Raw genomic sequence first — 23382 nt, 5'->3', positions numbered from 1 at the left:
AATTGGCAAAAAATAAAAAATAAAAATAAAAAAAGCAAAGCAATGAAATGGTTCCTAATGATACTCTGCTATACTTGTAGACCAGAGCCTAACACAATTGTCATCAGAGAGGCTTCATCGAGCAACTGAGGGGAGTAGATGCAGAGACTCACAGCCAAACATTAGGCAGAGCTCAGGAAATCCTGCAGAAGAGGGGAAAGAAGGACTGTAGAAGCCAGAGGAGGTCAAGCACACCACAAGAAATGGCCCACCGAATCAACTAACCAGGGGTCATAGGGACTCACAGAGAGGGAGCCTATATGGGTCTGATCTAGATCTACTGCATATATGCTATGGTTGTGTAGCTTGTTGTTCTTGTGGGACTCCTAATGGTGGAGGCAAGAGCTGTCTCTGACTCTTTTGCCTGCTTTTGAAACCCCTTTCCTCCTTAATATAAGGGTATGTGCCTAATCTTATTGTAACTTGTTATTGTAACTTGATATGCCGTGTTTGGTTGATATCCTAGGAAGGCCTGCCCCAAGGAGTGGATCTGGGGGATGGGGGCAGGGGGAGGGGTTAGGAGGTGGTGGGGGACTGAGGTCAGGATGTAATATACGAGAGAAGAATAAATAAAAAGAAAATGTCTCCATTAGATTGGGCTGTAGGCATGCCCATGGAGCATTTTCTTAATCAGTGACGATGCAGGAGGGCCCAGTCCATTGTGTGTGGTGCCACCTCTGGGCTGGTAGTCTTGGGTTCTATAAGAAAGCAGGCTGAGCAAGCCATGGGGAACAAGCCAGTAAGTAGCACCCCTCCACGGCCTCTGCATCAGCTCCTGCCTTCAAGTTCCTCTCCTGCTTAAGTTCCTGTCCTGACTTCCTTTGATGATGGACTAGAATGTGAAAGTGTAAGCCAAAGAAACCTTTTCCTCTCCAACTTGCTTTTAGTCATGGTGTTTCATCACAGCAATAGTAACCCTAACTAAGTCAAGTTGGTACCAGGATAGTGGAGTGTTGCTGTGACACATCTAACCATGTTGTTTGGGGGAGGATTGTGGAAGGACTTTGGAACTTTGGGCTATAAAAGTCATTGAATGAGAACTCAGTGGACTGTTCTCTAGGAGCTTGAAAGATAAGGTTGAGAGCAGTGCAGAGGACGGAGGCTGGCTTGTTAAGTTTCAGAAGGAAGCAAAGACTCCACCAGGCCATTTGAGTTAAGAATCTGTGGTTCTGGTTATCTGGGGCTGAAGGATTGACTGTGATTAACAAGAGACCAGAAACACTAAAGTGAAGCCATTGTGTTTCTGGGACAGTGGATGCTGTTTGCTGGCATTCAAGAATCAGCTGTGCTTAAGAAGAGACCAGCATCATCAAGGTGAAGTCTTCTGAGAAATGCCTCCCCAGGGTCAGCATACAAAAGCTGTATTCCAGAAATGGCTAAGGTTGGACCTCCTGTTGGCAGCCAAACTTGGTAGTGTAAGAGCCTCCCATGTGGTACTGGTTTTGAAGGCATGAAGGAGTCCAAGAGAGCAGCTGAGGCTTGGTACTGTGTGGCAGGGCTGGAGTTGCTGAAGATCCCAGGAGAGGCTATTAGTGGAAGTGGAGCCCACTTGCAGCAAGAGATGTCAGCATTCTGGAGATGTCAGTACCGTGGGCTGGCCACCAAGAGCAGCAGCAGCAGTGGGGTGGAGCCAAACAGAGCCTAGAAGACGAGCTGTGTGTGCTGCAGCGGGCAGAGCTGGAGAAGTGACCCAAGCCTCTTGGAAGAGCCCAGAAGATCATAAATGAATCCCAGATAATTAGGCGTTGAGTTATTTACACTTTTGGAGTTTGAGTTGCTTTGTTAAAATTGTGACTGCCCTGATTCTTCCCTCTTGAACTAAGAAAGCATTTAACTTAATTTTGACTTTTACAGGAGCTCATAGTTGAGAGATTTCAAACTTTTAAAAGAGACTTTGGATTTTTAAAGAGAGTATTTTAAAGAGACTGAACTTTTAATGTGCTTGAATTTTTAAAGACTGTGGGACTTTTAAAGTTACTTATGTTTTTAATGTGAGATCTTGGGGGTGATTGAGAAAGGAAAAGTTGTAGCTTAATGGTGGTGTGTTTTGTGTCAAGTTGGAAAGGAGTCAATTGTGCTGGCTTGTTTTATGTCAACTTGACACAAGCTGGAGTCCTCTGGAACCTCAATTAAGAAAATGCCTCCATAAGGTCAGACTGTACATAGCCTGTAGCTCATTTTCTTAATTAGTGGTTGACGTGATAGGACCCAGCCTATTGTGGGTGGTACCATCCCTAGGCTGGTGGACCTGGGTTTTATAAGAAAGCAGGCTGAGCAAGCCTCAGAGAGCAAGCTAGTAAGCAGCACTCTTCCTGGCCTCTGCATCAGCTCCTGCCTCCAGGTCCCTGCCCTGTTTGAGTTCCTGCCCTGACTTCCTTCAACGATGGACCATGATGTGGAAGTCTAAGCCCAATAAACCCTTTCCTCCTCAAGCTGCTTTTAGTCATGGTGTTCCATCACAGCAATAGGAACCCGAAGACACTGGATTGTTACCTTTGCTTATCCCTGCTGCTCAAGCTGCATTGTGGGAGCTGTGTTCGACTTGGCTTCTCTTTGGTTTTTTACCTGTATTTTCCTTAGCACTTTTCAGGTTTTTTTCTACCTTTGTACATTTTCACAACTCTTCCTCTTTCGTTCTTCGGAATAGAGCCTGTTCTCTCTCACATTGCCTCTTCTCCTTAACTGAATATGAAAATTCTGATTATCAACTTCATTAGATCTGGACTTGACTAAGAGATGCATCCCTAGAATGTTCTGTGAGGACATTTCAAGGAAGGACGAACTGAGAGGAGAAGACAACCCCCAACCCCCAGAGTGAGTGGCACCTTTCAGTGGCAATTCAGACATAAAGAGATTTGATGAAAAAGCCTGCCTACTTCCTGCTGGTCACTGAGTCTACCTTGTGGCTGCCACTGTTGCTGTCCATCACGGCTGTCAGAATCCAGCTTATTCACCTTTCCAGTGTGGAGTGAAGACAAGTGATCTACAGAAATTCTCCAGGCCGTTGGAGCTACATTGAGGTTACAGACGATATCCATCCTTCTAGATTGAGCAGCCATAGGTTTGTGTCTTGGTCTCTCCAGTGTGCACACAGCCATTGTCAACTATCCAGAGCCTATTGGGTAATCTGATGTAATCAATTCCTCATTTTTAACATACAGTCTGTCATTCCAGCATCCCCCATTCTTCTAGAGAACCCTGACTATTCACTGAGTCACAGGGAAACGGCCTCCAGTCTACCATCTTACTCAGAAGCTGTTGTAATACTTTCTGTGGAACATTCTCAGGAAAAGCTCCCCTTCCATGCAATGGCTGAGTTTTCCATCTGAAGCTGTGTTATGTGGGTACCCAAAGCGAACAGAAATCATTGCTATTGAAAAAGGATATGAGTCGGGCGGTGGTGGCGCATTCCTTTAATCCCAGCACTTGGGAGGCAGAGGCAGGCAGATCCCTGTGAGTTCGAGGCCAGCCTGGGCTACAGAGTGAGTTCCAAGAAAGGTGCTAAGCTACACAGAGAAACCCTGTCTTGAAAAACAAAAACAAAAAACAACAACAACAACAAAATGATATGCTTTCGAGCCACTCAGCTTTGAAAGGTTCCAAAAGAAGATCACAAAGGGTGACTGAATGGCTTGTTTGTCCTTTCTTCAATCCCAAAGGAGCTACTTCACCTCCAATCATCCTAACATATTGAAACAATACAAGGAATAGTCAGAGTTCTACATTTACAGCCTTCCTGTTCCCAGAATTCTCTTCTCTGCTTGTCCCGCCTATACTTCCTGCCTGGCTACTGGTCAATCAGCATTTTATTTATACAGAGCGATATTCCACAGCAGGAAGGGCCACAGGAATTCGTCCCTGCTCCTCCAACTTCTCTCATTGGACCTGATGCCTACTCATCTGTTAAGCTAAAATCTTCATTGTTTTCTGAAAGTGTGTCTTAGAGGCTTAGATCCTGTCAGTGGCTTGATAGGAAATCCCCTGTGGGTCCACATATTAACACCTGGTCATAGCTGCTCATGCTATTTTTACAGCTGGTAGAAACTTTGGAAAGTAGGCCTGAGCTGGAGGAAGTATGTCTTGGTTACTTTTCTATTGCTGTGAAGAGACACTGTGACCAAGGCAACTTATAAAAGAAAGTATTAAGTTGGAGACTTTATTGCCTATGACTGTCATAGTGGGGACAGTGGCAACAGGCAGGTAGGCTGACACTGGAGCTGAGAACTTACATCCTTATTTGTAACAGAGAGAGAGAGAGAGAGAGAGAGAGAGAGAGAGAGAGAGAGAGAGAGAGAGAGAGAGAGAGAGAGAAACTAGCTGAGAATGGCCTCTGTAACCTCAAAGCTTACCCTTAGTGACACACCCCTCCAATCTCCTAATCCTTCCCAAATAGTTTCACTAACTGGGGGCCAAGCATTCAGACATATGAGCCTGTGGAGGTCATCCTCATTCAAACCACCAGAAGATGGATAGTTAGTGATGGATCCTTCAGGACTGGAAAGCTGTCTCAGTGGCTAAGTGCACTGCTGCTCTTCCAAATGTCCTGAGTTCTATTCCCAGCACTCACATGGTGGCTCATATATATAACTGCAGTCCCATGAGATCCAATAGCTTCTTCTGGTGTGCAGATGTACATACAGACAAAACATCCATATACATAAAATGCATAAATAAATCTTTAGGGGGGAACTGAAGAGACAGCTCAGCTTTTAAAGGCTGTGCTCACCACTAAAAATATAAGAGATGGGTCCTTCAGCATGTCTTGTCCTTGACCCCTTTCTGTTTCCCTCTCTTCTTCCTGTCTACCATGAGGTAAAGAACCTCCTCCACATGCCTGCTGCCATGATGCTGTGCCTCTCCATAAACCCAAAATCAATGGGTCCCAGCAGGACTACTAACTGAGCCTTCTGAAATAGTGGTTCCAAAGAAACTCTTCCTCTTTTAAATTGTTCTCTCTAGTACTTAGTTACAATTACATAAAGAAACTAATACAGGGACTTTATAAAGCTCCAAGATGGATTCTCAGCACCACAAATAGTAATACTGACTGTGATGATTGAAGGGACTGTAGCCAGCCTGAGTGTGGCCAGCATGGCTCTGGCAGGCCTTGCCCTTCTCCCCCATTCCCCCTACCTTGCTAAAAACCATTAGATTACATTCCTAAAGCAGCCACCAAGGTCTATTTCCTTATTTGACCACTTCCTCCTCCTGAAGCTGACTACCAAGGTCCAGGTATCAAAGTATTGAAGTCCAGCAATCAAAAGCCCCCTTTGGCTGCCCTAATCAACATGCCCAATTAAAAATAAACACCTCATCCTAACACAGGGTTTCCCTCTTTACCTTTATAAACTGCCATTTTCCTGCAGGCCACATCTGTCTCCTCTCTATCCAGAGGCAGTCCTTTGTCATGACCCCCACCCCCAAGACAAGTACTCCTTCCCCATCTCCCTTGTTCCCTTCCTCCTCATGCTCCGTCTCCTGACTTTGTCCCTTCTCCCTGCCCTTTGTCCCTCTGGGGTAAATACATCTTCTTTGTGCTGAGAAGTTGGTCTTGGGGGTCCTGAGCCAATACCAATGCCTTTCAATGATAATCCAGTCCCTGTGTTCAAGGACAGGCTGAAGTGATCTGACCTCAGATAAGATCAAAGTCTAGGAGCTTATACAAAGCTAAAGAAGACAGAACTGACTTCAGAAAGGAGAGGGGATGGAGGGAGGAGAAGAGGAGAGAAGGGGAGAGGGGCAGGGAGAGAGAGGTTGAACAGAACACACTTGCTTATCTGAATGTGCCAAGTTTTCAGTTTACATACAGCCCCTTGAGACCAGGCTCCACTTCCAGACTTGATTACTACTTTCAACTCATATTAGTTTGGTTGGGCTTTGGTTTCTTGCAAACAAATAATTCCTAACTCTAAAACAAGGCATTTTCATGACCTGTGGTAACTTGGATGCATTTTTCACTCATTCATTTGTCACTTACTCAAGACATGTTTTATGAATAGGTGAGTGCTCTGTTATGGATTTCTGGTGGGGAGACAGCTGTCAATCAAAGATAAGAAGGGAAATGGTAAAGTAATTTTGTACCTCATACCGCCTGAGATATGCCAGGAATGAAGATAGCTATGTCAAAATGCCCACCTCATGCCAGGTGTGGTGGGTGTCGCACACTTTCAATCCGAGCACTTGGAATGCAGAGGCACGTGGAGTTCTCTGAGTCCAAGGCCAGCAAGGACTACATAGTGCCACCTAGTCTCAAAAAGACCAATAAAGCACTAAGATACCCAAGTCATAAATAGTATTAAAGAGAACTCAGTCTGTGTATAGAGGGAATTTACGCCATTTTTTTCAGGGAGCTGAATCCATCCTTAGATTCCACAAGATTGGCTTTAGACTGTCTCCGTTTTATAAGCAAGTTTGCGGCTCTTAGCCTTCTGAGCCAGGGATGAGTGTCCGTCCAGAGCAAACAAAGCCAGGAAGACACAGAGGCAGAACTTCAACACTAGGCCATGTCTCCAAAGCTCCACGCCTTTTGTTTTCCTTCTCTTCCCAACCGTGGCCTCTTCCCAGGCGACAGGAAGTCCGGAAGAACCCACACAGGGCATAACCCTGTAGAAAGCTGAAGCAGAAGGCATCTAGGCTGAGCTATTTTAGGGATCAGTTCTGCCAAAACAATGCCAGCAGCCAGGGAAGAGGCTCCAGCCAGCTCTCTGCTGCAGTTGCGGCAAGGTGGGTCTATTTGCAGCAACGTCTCTCTCTCCTGGGGGCAGGTTTGGGGGACTGAGGGGTGGCCGAAGTTGGTGAGGCCTGTGAGCTCTCACTTGCCTTTCGCACCCAGTTTCACATCCAGACCCCCGTCGTGAAGACAGATAGACCCAACACAGAGCTTCTGACGGTGCCCCTCAGACCGGCTCCACAAATCTCTTCAGAGTTCACAATGACATTACAGGACTTGGCTAAACTGTCTGCTCCTGGGGGAATCTCATTTTCTTTCCAACTTATCTCACATTACTGACAGAAAGGATAGAAATAACCTCCTCAGAGCTATAAAAACGAATGTCAATAAAAACCCCCAAAGCTCCTTCAGCGTCTTGGAAACAGTAACCTTGTTTTCAGACCAGCTTTCCTCAGAGGAGACAAGATCAGAAACCAGCTGGGGTTTGCATTTGGCTTCACAAGACCCACCACAGCGAGGAGAAGCGAGGAGCTGCAAGGGCCTCAGCGGTGCAGCCCAAAATATCTCCCCGCCCACGGCTGGTGCCTGGAATCCCACCAGGAGATGTGTTCCTGGCTCAAGATGGTGCCTCTCCTGAGGCTATTTCTGGCCTTTACCTAGGCTCAAACCTGAGAGCACAATCCCGCTTCTAAGTCTGTGCCTTTGGAAACTCTGTTTAGCAGAGTGTGTTCCGAGCAACTCGAACATCTCTAGATGAACATCAACATCCAGCCAGTGCACAGCCCTCCAGGAGGAGGCTTGGGCTACCTTCATTTTAAACAAGTATCCGTGTTAACTCTCAAGTACACTAAAGCTTAAAAATATGTTCTGTGTTATGTTCACCTACCAGTGTCCAGAATACTATAAATAAATAGTGGGTCTATGGGGGAAGTGGGTGTTGAGCACCATTCTTCAGGTACCATCCACCTTGTTTTTTGAGACAAAGTCTCTCATTGGCCTGGAACTCACCATGTAGTCTGGGCTGGCTGGTCAATGATCCCCAGGGTGAGTGAGCCTGTCTCTGCCTCCTCATGCTGGGATTGCAAGAGATACCACACCCTTGCCTGATACCTTACATGGGTTCTATTCTTACACTGAATTCAGGTGCTCATGCTTGAACATTTTGTTCTGAGTAATATTTTGCTTGGAGTTTGTTCTTCTCATTGTAGGATATTTAGTACCATCCTACCAGGTATCAGCAGTAACTCCCCTCCTGTTGCTAAGCCAGGCCTAGAAATCTAGTACTTGGGGGGCGGGGGGTTGAGGTAGATAGATCGCACACTTCAGGTGAGTCTTGGCTACATAGCAAGGGTTTATAAAATCAAACAGATTGCAGGTTCATACCTATAATCCAAATGCTTGGGAGGCTGAATCAAGCATATTGCTGCAAGTTTAAAGTCAACCTGGCCCACAGGTCTATAGAGTGAGAATCTGTCTTTAAAAAAATAAAACAAAAAGCAGACAATAAAGATGACTCATTTTCCTCGTGTGACTGAAAAAGACGAACATGATGGAGTTCAGATGGGATTTAATCAAGGTTCAGCTTTGTTCTGTCACGCCGCTCCTCTGTGAGCTCCCTTTTCATCCCTCCGTTGACTTCCTTGACACTGGCAAAATGGCTGCATCTTTCTAGAGCCATTATTGTTCCAAATGGCACCATTCAGCAGAAAAGAGGCTTTTGGTTCCCTCAGCATCAAGAGAATAAACCATCTCTTAAATAATTTGATCAGTGTGAGTTATTATGTAGAGTAAGGTGTTAAGAAACTTCATTTTTTTTTCTTTTGAGACATGGTCTCTTTCTTTAGCCCTGACTGTCCTGGAACTCACTCTTTAGACCAGGCTGGCCTCAAACTCAGAGAGATCCACCTGCCTCTGCTTCCCAAGTGTGATTAAAGGCGTGTGTCACCACACCCTTCCCACGAACTAACTTTTAAATTAAGCCAGTTTATAATGTTTCAACCAGGATCTTGCTATGTTGCCCCGTCTAGTCTGCAGTCTGCCTCTTGGGAAGTGGGGACTATAGGCATTAGGACTATATAGTCATTACATTAGGCTAAAGTCAGCCACGTTGAGCTGGGCTTTCTGTTACTTGTAGCCAGAAGCATCGGTTTGGATGTATCACTCTAAGCTAATACACTCCTGTAACTATGTTATATTGCTTAGACTGGGAATTCAAAATGTGGACCTTGAGCCAGCAGCCTCAACAGCACTGGGGAGCTTGTGAGAAAGGCAGGCATTCGAGCTCTTTGCCAGGTGTACTAAATCTGAAGCTATGCCGTAAGGAGAGGCTCACATGACTGGCATGAACATGAAATTTTAGAAGCAGAGAGCTGTGTGCTAGAGACACAATGACAATAAGATAAAGGTAAATGTGGTAGTTTAGTGTCTTCTAAGTGGACTAGGTGCCTGCTGTATCTCAGTTACATCTCAGCTCCATGCATGCGTGCATTTATTCTGTCATTCATCTCATCAAATAGATTTTTAGCTCCACATTTGTAACTAAATGAAATGTGGTTTTGATGAACAAAACAAAAAGAAGGGAGTCTCTGCCCTTAATGAGATCACTGACTGCTTGAGAAAACGTAATCATATAAACCAACATTAAGTTCTTAGGCATGTCCAAACTTTTGAGCCTATAACACAACATGGACATCTACCAGCTTCATGCTTGAGAATGGCTTAGGTTACAAAAAATTGCAAAACAATCATGTTTTAAGCAAGCTTATGATTTTGTATTGAGCCACATTCACTGCCTTCTTGGGATCCAAGTGGCCCACGGGCACCAGCTTAGACACACCTGAAAGTGGACCCTGATAGGCACATGGAGCCATGGGGAGATGATCATCAGATGGTCAGGATGGATGGTTCCAAGTGCCCTGGGAAGACCAGAAGGGCATTAGTGGAGGATGGGGCAGGTTAAGGGAAGAGTAGCCTAGCAGCGGAAAGTGCAGGGGTAAGGCCTTTAGACAGAGAGCAGCAGGCTCACTCCTTGAGTCTCCAGGACAGAGTCTGGAAGGCATGGAGAGGTTCAGTATGGAGAAGCAAGGTAGGGGATGGAACTCTCAAAACCCCATGTTAAATGCGAAAGAGGTGTAGCTCATATAAGCGCAAACCTTTGGATTCAATTCCCAGCCCAAAAGAAATCAAAGAAACATGTTTGGGTAGCTTTGGTGTGATTTCTAAACTAGCAGAAAGTAATGCATTTAAACATATCACTGTCATGGCCACTGCCAGTGACAGAGAACCTGTCTCCTAACATCTTCTATTCCTGTCTTCTCTCTCCTTACTTGTCACTGAGCCAAGGAGCCCTGCATAGCTTCTCATGTTCACACTCCACTTGCTATTTGGGGCTGGCAGGCAGAATGGGTGGAGGGTCAGTCTGCTCACATTATTTCTTTGCTTCGAGTGTTGAGACAACAGAAATTAGAGACATATGACATCACCATCATCACATGGTTCAGCAGTCCACATTGTATCCTGGCTCAAAGAGACACAATAAACACACCCTGGATGAATGGCCTAACCCAGGCTCTTTCACTTCAACGAGGCGCAGTTACCTGGTCTGTAAAATCAGATGCTAGCAGTCTGTTTTATAGGATTGTACTAGTGAAGAGACTGTAAGTACATGACACAGTATGAGGCACAAGCCACATATTCTCCACACTGTATGTGTACACATGATATGTCATATACAGAGCACATGAACACATGTACATATTATACATACACTCTCAAAAGGGATATCACACACACATACATACACACACACACACACACACACACACACACACACACACACACATACACTCTCAAAAGGGATATCTGTTAGAATTCCTAGCCACTCCCCAAGCTACATAACTGCACATGTGCTGTCCAGTAGTCAGGCAAGATGCTTAGTCATCCTAGGGCCTTACATCCTACATAATCCGTGCTCTACATGATCACATAATCTATGCGCATGTGTGCTGTAGCTACATAAACCCATATGCGCATGTGTGGGGGTACCTATAAAAGTGAGTTCCACCAATTCCTTCCCTCTCTTCCAGTACAGTCATTCCACAGGACTATGCACACCCCTTCTATTCCCTTAATAAACTCTTATAGTGCATTTTGTTGCGTCTTGTGGCTTTTCTTGCATGGTAAACAGCATCACTTAATAAATAACATTGTGCCACTTAATAAATAACAATATCACACACACACACACACACACACACACACACACACACACACACACACACCACCAGCAGCAGCAGCAACTTTTTACCACCAGCTCCTGCAATCTAAAACAGAGACTCCATGAAACATTGTCTAAGTAGCAGGCATGGTGCTCACACTTATGTCAGTTCTCAAAAGGAATTTAAAGACAGCTTGGGCTACAAAGTGAGACCCTGTTGCAAAAAGAAACAAATAAACAAAAAGAATCATTTAGGTGGCCCATGTGTAGGTGAAGGTGTCTTTGTCCAGCCTGGCCCCACGGTCCAGTCAAATCTCTCCTACCCAAGGTACCGCAGCTGCTTATAAAATAATTACACAGAGGCTTATAGTAATTGCAAACTTATTTGTGAATGGGGAAAACACGAGCCTTGCCATTCCCCACATTGGGTCCCAGAACAGACATGACATTGACTGAGAATCACTTCCTCAGTCCTTCCCCCGACCCAAGCTTACAGATGTCATATGACAGTGTATAGATTACTACTCTGTCTGTATGTGTTTCTTCGACAGTAAAGGAGGAAATTGAAAGTGTCATAGGAGTATAGGGACTTGTATTTGGCCTGGAACAACTCAAGTTTGTGCCCATTACTCCAGTGTGGGAATTATTCCAACTATAAACTGGTCTGGTTGATGTCACATTACATGATTATTTTATGAGCTTTGCAGGTGAGTGGGGATTTTTCCTGGCTGACAACTCAATCCCCTAGGGTCATCCACCAAATCTCTCTGTTTACCTGCAGAACAACAACAAATAGCATTTGCCTCCACATTTATCCTAAGAAGAGATGAAAACGACATTGATTGGTGTGCAGGGAGCAGTTGCTGCTGCCAGTCCCTTGTCCTCCATACTGTGAGTTGGGACTCCTTCAGAGTCAAGGGTGAGGAATACATTTCAAAATAATATGCACAGAGATTGTTGATGTATAAAGCTGGGGTATCCAGGCCATTTGCTAGCTTCAGGTAAATGCAAGGTCCAAGTGCTTGAATATCACGTTGTGTGGAATCGATGCTCTTTGTCTTTCTATAGTTTCTTCCCCCATGGCATCAGCCTCCACCAACAGGCTCTCTACACAGTGAGAGCAAGGTCACCATTTAGACTAAAGGTCTTGATTCCAGAAGGAAAGAACCTTTACTTCCCAGACTTCATGTCAGTTTCTAGGAAAGAGCTCTGAGAGGCTCAATGGGTCATGTACCAGCTTATTCTTTTTTTTTTTTTTTTTTTTTTTTTTGGTTTTTCAAGACAGGGTTTCTCTGTGTAGCTCTGGCTCTGCCTCCCGAGTGCTGGGATTAAAGGCGTCCGCCACTACTGCCCGGCTTATTCTTACATCCAGGGACACAGGGCATGCTGACTAGCCAGGCTCAGTCACATGCTCATCCCATGGGAAAGGAAACCGTTACTGATGATTCTGTCATGCAGACGTAAAGTTCTCTAGAAAGGGTGAAGGCTAGACCAAGAAAAAAGACTCTCCTGTTTATCTTTAACAATATTTAAATCATATTCCACTGCCACTGCTCTCCTGTTAATCATCTCTGTTGGACGTAGAATTTATTTCAGTTTTATCAAGAGCCAAGAAAAGAAAATAAAGGAAAATTAAAAAAAAATTTTTTTAATTGTGAAGCCATAGAAGAGTTACAGCGTGCATCAGATAAACATCTTTATAGTGCAGCTGGAGCGGGGCTCCACATGTCTGCCCATCATGCCCTTCGTTCCCTGGCCCGCTCTATGGCCTGAGGCTGACCCTTGGGGATGCCTAGTCTGGGTTCTATGGGGTTTAGATCAGGTAAAGAAGGCAAGGCCATGGGAACTGATCTCTGTAACTTCTGTCCTCCTGTACCTCTGTACCTCCTGGTCTCACCATAGTCCTGCCAGCCTCAGGCTTTATCCTTTATCTTTCACCTTCATGTTTAGTAGTGAGAACAGCTTCCCAGCTGCCTATCCTTGAGTGATGTACCATGTGCTGTTGGCCCATCAGCTCTGACGGATCCTTCCACAAAGCCATTCCGCTCATGTCAACTATCTTTTCTCAAGCTCCAGAGTGTGTGTGCTGTATGTCTACCAACAGCTACGATCCTAACCCACAGTGTACCTGGGTTAGTTTTCTATTTTCCCTTCTTTATCTTACAAATAATATATATCAGTACAGAAAAATAGGACTCCAAAAAGGAATGCCACGGACTAGGAATGTAGCTCAGTTGGTAGAATGCTTCCCTGGGTCTGATCCCAAAGGGCATATAAACTAAATGTGGTAGCATATACTTGTAATCCCAGCACTTGGGAGGAAGAGGCAGGAGGATAGGAAACTCAAGGTCATCTTTATCTATATATTGAGTTTGAGGCTAGCCTGGATTTAATGACACTTTGTTTCAAAGCAAGAGTGCGGGCGCGGGGGCGAGAGAGAGAGAGAGAGAGAGAGAGAGAGAGAGAGAGAGAGAGAGAGAGAGAGAGAGAGAGAGAGAGAGAGAGAGATTAACCCCTTTTGATACCATTCTAAATTTTGTTACAAGTATAACCACTTTTTTCCCCCTGAAACAATTACAAAATAATCAGTTTTAGAGATCTCTTGTAAACAAGTGACTAAACTTCAAGCCAAGAAAAGTAAACGTGGGGAATATTTTGGAATTTAACTGGCTTTCAGTGAACTCTGACTTTTACAACAGGGAATGAAAGCGCAAACAGCGGGGAGAACGTTGGCTAATGCCGCCTTCCACCCAGAGGCCTCTCACTCACTCTAGAGGGAGACACAGCTTTTCCCTCAGTACTTCATTTTGAAAGAATTAAAAGTTTCCAAGTCCTGATGTGTATTTTAAGAACAGGAAACCTATGTATTGTACAGGCTGAGTGAATGCTGATTCAGGGATGGATTCACACATGGATCTATGGATGACTATCATTCACATGACTGAACCCAGTCACACATACTGTTCACACTGATTGGTAGTTCAACAAGTGCAGTGAGTATGAAGGCCACATGATGCTGTGGATATCGCTCTGTATGCTGTGAATGTGTTGCTCTGATTGGTTAATAAATAAAGTGCTGATTGGCCAGTAGCCAGGCAGGAACTATAGGTGGGACAAAGAGAGAGGAGAATTCTGGAAACAGGAAGGCTGAGTCAGGAGTTGCCAGCCACACACAGAGGAAGCAAGATGTGAAGGGAGAACTGGGAAAAGGTACCAAGCCATGTGGCTAAATATAAATAAGAATTATGGGTTAATTTAAGTGTAAGATCTAGCTAGCAAGAAGCCTGAGCTATTAGGCCAAACAGTTTTAATTAATATAAGCATCTATGTGTTTATTTGGGTCTGAGCAGCTTCTGGCCTGGGCGGGACTGGAGAAAATTCCAGCTACAATATGAACCCAAAAGATCATGTGAATGGCCTGGGCATCTAGAATGATCTAAAACAACCAAGTGTTTACCTATGAAGAACCGGGAAACACTCATGCAAACTGTCCTGGTTGGGTATGAAATGTCCCCTCAAAAGGCTCACATAACATGAAGCACAGTGGTATACAACCTCTAATCCTAGTATTGGAGAGCTAGAGACAGATGAATCCCTGTGAGTGCCAGACTAGTCTACCAAGCAAGTTCCAAGACCACCAGAGCTATATAATGAAACTCTGTCTCAAAACAACAACAAAACAAAATAAAAAGACTTACATGTTGAAGGGTTGATTCCTAATCTAGCAGTGTTGAGAGCTAGGACATGTGTGGTATGCAGCCGCATGGTGTGTGTATGGGTGCACAAGTGTGTGAAGGCCTGAGATCAATGTCGGCTGTCTTTCTCAATGGTTCTCCATCTTTTTGAGGCAGGATCTCTCACTGAACCTGGACCTCACCTGTTTATCTGGAATAACTGCCACCAAGTTCCAGTGATCCTCTTGTCTCTTCCTGCTTTGGGGATTATAAGTATATGCTGCTGTGCCACAGGTGTTTATTTTTTTAATGGGGTGTTAGAGAATTTGAACTCAGGTCCTCATGCTTTCATAGCAAGTAATTTACTGCACCATCTCCTCAGCCCCAGAAGTGAGACTTTTGGGGAGTGATAGGATCATGAGTGCTCTGTCTCCATCTATCGATTAATCCATTAATAGATTTGTGATTTGCTGGCATTATTGAGAAGTGGTGGTGGGGATTAGTTGGAGGGACTGGATCACTGGGGATATGCCTTTGGAAGCAACGTCTTGTCCCCAACCTGTCTTTACCTACTCACAACCAGAGCAGGGGGTAGTCACAAAAATTAATAACATAGGACTCGGTATTTGGAGACCCCGTAATTGGAGGGAGTCCACTTTAAATCATTTAATGAAATTGAACTGAAGGGCAAGTCTGGTGCCAGAAGCATCAGCAATTATAGCTCTTTATAGTATATTAAAGTCATTGCAGTTGGGAGGGAAATGTGATGGGGGGTATAGGAGGGCCTGGAGAGGACGGAGTGGAGATGAATTTGATCAAAATACATTATATTTATATATGAAATTTTCAAGTAATTATTTTTAAAAGAAAGCAAAAAGTTGCTACAATTTAAAAGGTCATAGTTGGATCTTGGGTGAGGGCGGGCAGTCCACTGTAAAGCATGTTACTGCTTTTCCCAGCACTTTGCCTCTAGGCAGCCCCTCCATGTTCTCAACTGACCAGAAGCACTTACTCAATTGGCCTGGATACTGTAGCTGGTAAGAATGGGGTTCTGTTGTCTCGCTGCCTTGCTGGCTTTCAGAACTAGGCCCTGATTAAGAGGGGTGGTTGGGGAGCATTCATATTGCACCCTTAGAGGTGAAATTATTGGACCCAGGCAACATTTCCTGGCTATCACTCAGTGAGCAGCTCTGCTCCACCATGCCCTTGCTAGCATGCCTCTGCCTTGCCTTAGGCTTAAAAGTAATGGCTATAGGCTGAGACCTCTTGAGTCCAAATAAATCTTAACCTCTTTCAAGTTTATTTTCTCAGAGTTTTTTTTTTCTTCAAAATAATGAAACGTCTTAACACGGAAACATTGGGAGACATCCAGACTCCCGCCAGTCATGCAGTCTGGTGTCTTCCCTCTTGTCTACAGTGCTCACTGGTGCTTTTCCACTGTTTGTAACTCTGCTTTGGGAAGTGATAGAAAACGTGGATTTTTCTCCTTTTGCTAATAGTCTCTGGTCTCATGGATTCAATTTTCTCAAGCACTGGCATTGATTTTTACAGTAACTCCTGGGGGATTTCTTCTGGCGGCCCTCATTTCTCTGACTCAGCCACTGCCTTCACAGGGCTCGGAAAGTGTTGGCTGGGATGGAGACCCTGCTTCTCTTGCCTGGGTTTCTGCAGTTGCAAAGGGAACTGTCAGAGCAGACAGACACTTGACTCTGTCACCTCTATGGTCCTTATAAATGTTGCCTAGAGATAGTCTCACACTTTTTTCAGTTCCCGCAACCTTATGATTATTAAAAGTTTTAAAAGGCCTAAGAGACACCCAGCCAGCCCACAGCAATCACAATGCAGGTCTACTCCAGCTCAGAGGCACCTGGGATGTCTGAGTGGCACACTAATCATCCTGCATTCTTAGCCTCTTCAGACCCCTTTATACCCAAGGTGGCGTTCTCAGAAACACACATCGTCTGAAGCTCCAACTTGGCAGGCTTTTGATGAGGGTGTCACGATGGAGTCTTTTTTTAAAAATTAATTTTATGTATGTATGTATTTTTTTTTTAGGTCTGTGTGTTCTGCACGTATGCCTACATGCCAGAAGAGGGTATCAGATCCCATTATAGATGGTTGCGAGTTACCATGTGGTTGCTGGGAATTGAACTCAGGACCTCTGGAGGAGCAGTCAGTGCTCTAAACCACTGAGCCATCTCTCCAGCCCCGATGGAGTGTTTCTTAATACTTACTAGCTCAAATTGCATTCTACACCCCACATCTAATCACCCCTCCACTCACTATGCTGACAAATACTGTGTGTTCTCTTGCAGCAGAATAAGTTGGACAGAATCTAGGATGTGTTTGGTGGACACTAGTGGGCTGTGTCATCCTCCTTAAGAACCATGGGTTAGAGTTTGATGCTACCAAGATGGACTTTCACGGGCTTCATGCCAAAGAACAGGCACTGGTTTTTCTTAGAGATGTAAAACCTTGGGTTTCTTCTTCAAGAAGCATGGTGTTAGAAGTCACACCTAGACATAGACTACAGATAACAAGGCCCAGACAGTTACCTCGATTATTTCTTAACTCTATCAGGGACACATTAAGTGACTTTGTCTCATATCCTCTTCCTGCTTGGATACTCTGCCCCTGGATCATGACATAACTAGTTCCTTTTTCTGGCTCAGGGATTATCTTGAACAAGAGAGAAACCATTCCCAACTTTTAAGACTAGCTCCCTGTATTAGCCAGGGTTCTCTAGAGGAACCCAACTGGCAGATTAGAGGGATGGTAAAATACACTGTGCATTGTAAATGGGATTTATTAGACTAGCTTACATAATAGGGTCTGGGTAGTCCAATGATGGTTATTTGCATGCTGGAAAATCTGGGAAACGGTATTTGCTCAGTCTACAGAGCTGATTGCCTTAACAGTCCCAATCTGACAAAGGAAAGCCACTGGTCTTCAGTCTACAGTGGAAGGCTAAGCAGCTGGGTTTTGATGGCAGGGAAGGATAGCATCAGTGACAATGGGATAGATGTACTCACCAGCAAGAAGCAAAGGCAGGGTAGACTGGACCTTTTTGTGCTGGGCTGCCACGCGAAGATGCTACCAACTAGGGGGAAGGTATTCTGCCCTCAGTACATTCTCTCTGGAAAGCTCCTTAAAGACTCACTCGGGTGTATCTCTTAGTCAACTCTAGACCCAACCAAGTTGACAAGTGACATTAACCGTCACAGTCCCTAGTGCCTGGTTGTTATCACATTCCTCTATTTTGTGTACCTGTGGTTACTTAGCCTCTGAAGTGACTGTATTTCTTTTCTCACAGCCAGGATAATCTCATAGGTGGATGATACCTGCTGTCTTACAGGTCCTTGTACATAGATAGGCCCTCCACATTGTTCAATGTTCTGCTGTTCCCATGTTTAAATAATTAATCATTTTTAATAATGGGTCTGAATTTTCATTTTATGCTGTAAATTGCATGCCTTTCCTATTTAGTGCTTATTGTTGTTTTCTTGCCCTTAGAATGTAAAGCCTAGGCTGGAGAGATGGCTCAGTGATAAAAAAGTATTTTGTGCTCTTGCAGAAGACTGGGTTCAGTTCTCAGCACCCATATAATGATTCACAGCCATCCATAACTCCAGTTTTTTGGGATCTTCTGACCTCTGCAGGCACCAGGGACAAACATGGTACACATACATGACATGGTTAACATTGTCAATTTGACGGGATCTAGAATTACCTAGGACACAAATCTCTGGCCACATCTGTTAAGGAGTTTCTAGATTAGAAACCCACCCTAGACATGGGAGGAACTATTCCCTGGGTGGGGGTCCTGGACTGTATAAAAATGAGAAAGCAAGCTGAACACCAACATTAATCTCTCTGTTTCCTGACTATGGATGCAATGTGAGCTGCCTCAGGCTCCTGCTACCACAGTCTCTTCTCCATGATGGATTGTACCTTTGAACTCTCTTCTCCACCATGGACTGTCCCCTTGAACTCTCTTCTCCATGATGGACCGTCCCCTTGAAATGGAAGGAAAATAAGCTCCTTCTGTCTTAAGCCATTTTTGCTGTTCATTCATCTGTGTGCAGAATGGGCACTTCGGGATGAGGATTTTATTACCTTCTCCAGTGGAGGATCAGAAAATTGGCTTCTGGCCTACTTCAGAGGACGGGGGTGGGACTTTCCTTGTCTTTGCAAGGGATAGCATGTCCTGAGACCTGTTAGAATGAAGGACTGATGTATGCTACTACACAACTGAACCTTGAAAACTTTGTGATAAGTGGAAAAGAAAAAAAGTAATACATTGGATGTTTCTATTCACATGATATGTCCAGGGTGGGTATATCAGTAAAGATGGAGTATGGATTCCCAATCCCCAGTAGCTAAGAGTGGGAGGTGGAGCATACTTATGGTGATATTTTAATTGTACTGAAATGTGATTTTATTTGTATGTTAATAAATAAAGTTGCCTGGGGGTCAGAGCTAATAGCAAGCCATAGCAGAGCAGGGCGTTGGTGGCGCACGCCTTTAATCCCAGCTCTTGGGAGACAGAGCTAGGCAAATCTCTGTGTGTTCAAGGATACAGCCAGCATGGAGACACACACCTTAAATCTCAATACCAACCACAGAAGACCTGGAGGTCTGTACAGAGGGCAGTGACGAGGAGGTCATGTGGTTGGGTTTACAACCAATGAAAAGGCAGAACAGAAAGTCTATATAAAGACAAACACACAGGAAGTAGCTCTCTTGGCTGAATAGGATAGCTACAGCAGAAAGGGTAAGACTCTTAGCTCTGACCTCTTGGGCTTTCATCTTTGCATTGGCTCTGTGTTTCTTATTTAATAAGACGGTTACTTCTACACATACTTGTAATCTTAACATTTAGGAGGCAGAGGCAGGATGATCAGAGAGCTCAAGGCTAGTCTGAACTACACAGTGAGACCCTTTCAGAAAGAAAACTAAAAGGATGGGGAAGAGAGAGGAGGGAGGGAGAGGGATGCATCACTGTCTAATAGTAATGAAGTTTAAAATCTTTTGGATAGATATGGTAACTACAACATAGTGACTAGACTAGATGCCACTGAATTGCTCACTTAGAGATGGTTACTTGTAATTCACCAATAGTTTTATGTGTTATAAGAGTTAATTTTAAGTTACAGAAAATGAACGAGTGTTTGTTGCTTCAGGACTCCTTTCCAGCATGGTGGAGTACTAGTGGCCAAGCCAAGGACCCATGACTCAAGTCTAGACTTTTCATTCTGAATGAACATAAAATCACAGCTACTAGACCTAGCAAGAGGGCTCCAAGGGTTGAAGAGATTGCTGCCAAGTCTTACACCTGAGTTCAGTCCCCAAGGCTCTCATGAAGGAAGGAGAGAATCGACTCCAGCAAACTGTCCTGACCTCCATATGTGCACTGTGTCATGTACCCACCCCACAACAAACAAACAAACAAACAAACAAACCAAGCTTAAAAGAACACATTCACACATTCACACTACTCTTCCAAAAATCATTCAAAATATCTCCTCCACCAAGATGATACGGGCCATTTCATCATCATGTCAAGCACAGCACAATTTTTCTGTTCTCTCTCTCTCTCTCTCTCTCTCTCTCTCTCTCTCTCTCTCTCTCTCTCTCTCTCTCCCTCTCTCTCTCTCTGTCTTATTTTTTCCTTTCCTTTTTTTTGTGATAGGGATGGAGCTCAGCCACACAATAGCAAGAGCCATATGGTGGGAAAGGAGGCTTTAGAGAAAGAGTCCAGGACCCCAAAGTGTTAGGAGAAGCAGGCTTAGAACTGAGCTAGAAAAGGAAAATATACCACTTTTCTCAGTAACTCAGAGAAGCGGACAGACTCACAGAACAGCATGGCCACATTATGTAAAACACTGTGCTGAGGGCAGGGATTCTGGGAAGGAAAAGGATGTTATCTCATTAGAAGGATAATTATTCTACCTGTCTCTTTAGCATGGCTTCAGAACCCACTTTTCTAGGGGTAATTCCTACTTCCCAAGGGGTAATCCCTGGGTTGAATGGTTAAGCTACCCAATAGGAATATCAGGTCTCTATGCAGGCTAGAGATTCTAGTCTCTTGACCAGAAGGAATGTTCCCTTAAGGGTCTTCACTGACATTCTAAGAAAAGACTTAGCAGTAATCATCTTAGCAGGGGAGAATATACTCTAGAGCAGTGATTCTCAACCCTCCTAATTCCGAGACCCTTTAAAATAGTTCCTCATGGTGTGGTGACCCCAACCATAACATTATTTCATTGCTACTTCATAACTGTAATTTTGCTACTGTTATGACTCATAATGTAAATATCTGATATGCCAGATATCTGAGATGTGACCCTAGGGGGGGTCTCAACTGAGAACCACTGCTCTAAAGAGAGATACTCATGCCGCTCCTCTTGAGACAATAAACCCCAAGAAATTAGAGTTCTACCAGGAGTCTCATGCTGGGGGAGGAGAAAGACTGAGATTCTCTGAAAGAGATTCCATGCAGTTCTCACGGCTTGACGGACCACCTTACAGGACAGATTAGAGCCGATATAAGGATAAATAACGGGCAGGGCCACACCTTGACCAGGACTTACCATACTGAGGACTAAGGACAGCTGGCTGAGCCTAGATTGTGAGATTTGTCAGGGCCCAGGCTCTGACCATAACAACCCCTGAGCACCTAGAACTATCCATGTCTGAAGCTCTGAACTTCTCAGATGAGTCGATGCGCTGACCAATTAATTACCTCTTCATGTGTGTATGTGAGTGAATTTGAATTGATTTTTTTTTCACTTACAATTCCATGAGAAGGATCAATGGCTAATAGCATCTATTAGATTAAGCTCAGAGCCCATAAATCCCCAGGCCAATTTAGGATTTATCCTCTTGCCATTCAACAATTCCCTTGTCCTCTCAACGTCACCGACGGCAGTAATCCGCCTGACCCACAGCTTTGATGCCGTGTTAAGTGTAACTCGTAACTTGTAACTTGAGTAAATGAATGGCATGGAGAGCACATTAATGCTTCTGACCCTGTAATGTCATCTCTTAAATGGGTTATGCACGTGTAGCACTGCCACGGACCATCTGTACTGTGTACTTAAGCTCTGTAATGAAATGGCCAGGCTCTCATTGTTTATTTATGGGATGCAGACAGCCTCCCTAAGTCCTAATTCACTCTTCACTGTTTCGCAGGCTAGGGGGCTTAGATAACCGCAAAAGAAATGTTTGCTGCTTCAGATGGCGCTACCAAAAGAGAATTGTTCCCAGAGACGCTTATCTCCTGATGGGGGAGGGGCCGCTAACTCTATAAATTATGGAAAGGGAAATGGCAAGTGTGTCTTGCTTTCTCTCTGTCGGAGGCATTGTTTTATCACAACTGTCAAGTTGAGCACACACCTATTTTGAAAAGCTTTTTACAGCTTTGAATTAAGCACAAATGGAGACATAAGAGGCTGCCTAATGAGAGCGGCTAACAGCTCTGCTCTGTAACCAAAGGCAGTCACACACAGTGACTATGTGACTCACACATGGCACCAGCCAGGGGTGGAGGCTGTGCAGAGGGTGAGAGAGGAGAGAAAAGCAGCGAAATACAACCAGAGAGGGCGCAGGGAGCCCTAGGAAGAAAAGTAAGACTCTTGAGTGTGGGCTGGGTAGCCAGCCTTTGGTTCCCTTCCCTGGGACAGAGGAGGACGGGAGAGGTCAGGGCTGAGAGTTCCTGTGGACCTGAAAAAGTGCAATGAATCAAGCTGCCTGTGTTGCCGTAGGATTTCATATTACAACTGTTGCAGAGAAGGTAGCTGCTGGGTCCTCTGGTCCATCAGCAATTTCAAGGGACATGTAGTAGCCAGGGCTACTGTTAATAACGCAGTGCACATGCTGGTCAAGGCCAGCAGAGGGAGTGAGAGGTTAATGGGCACATTCCAAGTTGTACTAAAGCCACGGGCTCCTGACCTGGGACCACCCAATACATTTGTGACTAGGAACCTCGTCTACGCCTCCTTGCTCCCTCCAAAAATGAGTGTTTGGTTGCTCTGTACTGCGGGTGTTGGAGTCAGAGGGCTGTTTATTTTTCTTTGATTCATTCTATATTTTTATGCTTTGAATGTATACATTGTATGCACTCAATGTTATACAGTGTATACACTGTATGTGTTAAGCTAACATAGATTTGGTTAAGATGTGTAAATGCTTGTTATTTTCTTTGTGTTCCAGTTCAATGCTCTTTTAATAATGCTACAGGAAAAAGAAATGCTGTGGCCATATGAACTAGCACCACAAAAACAAAGAAAAATGAGTTCTTTGTGAATCCAAGATGTGGGCGGCTTTAATGGGAACTGAGGAATAAACGATGAGCTAGAGACACTCTGTGGTGTCAAGAAGCTTATAGACTTTCCTCTTCAAGACTCTATGAATACCTTAGTTCCTTCCAGCTGCTGCAACAAAATGCCCCGGGCTATGCAATTTACAAACAACAGGAAGTATTTCTTACAGCTCTGGAAGCTGGAAAATTGGAGAAGATGGGGCCAGGAGGCTTGGTGTGCGGTGAGGGCCTGTTTCTTACATGGTACTTTCTCTCAGCACACTGCCATGTAAAGAACACAAGGAACAAATTCTGTGTCTTCACGGGGCAGCAGAGAAGACCAAGACTCGCCCTTCTCTGTGAGCTCACAAATCCTACTTTTGAGAGCTCTAACTTCACAAATCCTTGAAGTCCCCTCTTTGTGTGTATGTCCATGTGTGGATGCATGTATGTGTGCAGGTGCCCATGTGTGTGTATGTGT

Source organism: Peromyscus eremicus, chromosome 3 (genome assembly GCF_949786415.1).
Source record: "Peromyscus eremicus chromosome 3, PerEre_H2_v1, whole genome shotgun sequence".
Lineage (NCBI taxonomy): Eukaryota > Metazoa > Chordata > Mammalia > Rodentia > Cricetidae > Peromyscus > Peromyscus eremicus.
This window is presented reverse-complemented; position numbering follows the sequence as displayed.